The sequence below is a fragment of the Notechis scutatus genome, chromosome Z, assembly GCF_049901735.1.
Source record: "Notechis scutatus isolate UNSWTSFEM ecotype Mainland chromosome Z, rNotScu1.2, whole genome shotgun sequence".
Classification (NCBI taxonomy): Eukaryota; Metazoa; Chordata; class Lepidosauria; order Squamata; family Elapidae; genus Notechis; species Notechis scutatus.
In genome coordinates, this window is record NC_142025.1 from 89,627,781 (window position 1) to 89,628,525 (window position 745).

Here is a 745-nt window from a genome sequence, read left to right on the forward strand (position 1 = left end):
GAAGGCAGTCTTGATGTGATGTCTGTGTAGTATCTTACTAATTTTGTCTGTAGTACCTCTTATGTAGGGCAGGACAGCTGTTCCATAGGTCTGTTCATCTTCTGGGTCTCTATTATGTTTCACCCTAGCCACAGAATCATCAGAACCCTAGCCACAGAATCATCAGAGAAGCCATAGAGATTGAAAAAAGACCAGAAAGCATGAATAGAAGAGATGATTCCACCAGGCTGTCAATCATTTGGAAGCCTGCACTCACAAACAAAAAAATCTCCACACCACAAGCCAGGCAAACACCTGGGCACAAACAGATCCCCCCTGATACCTCCAGCTCAAACACATCCCAACCAGGCACCCAGATGAAACCCAGCTTCCTAACTAATGATAGCCGTCCATTTACCCGAAGCCAAGCTGCACTAAAGGCCTCCAATAAAGTAACACAATGCTGCCAGCCAATCAAGATACAAAAAGAGCCAAAAAAACAGACAAAAGATATTAGAGACACCAATCAAGCAGAACACAGCAAACTCCGAGACCAATAAACACAGACCAAGACTCCCAACCAATCAGGATGAAGAAAAAACCATTCTGGCACAGCAATAGGCTGCCCCAAATTTAAATCTGAAACCACTGTAAAAGTCTGACTCACAGACGGACACAATACAGAAGCCTGATGATGGCAGATGAGATTCTGCTGAAACGTTGCTACAACTTTAAAAGAACAACTACAATGACGTGGGAAATCTCA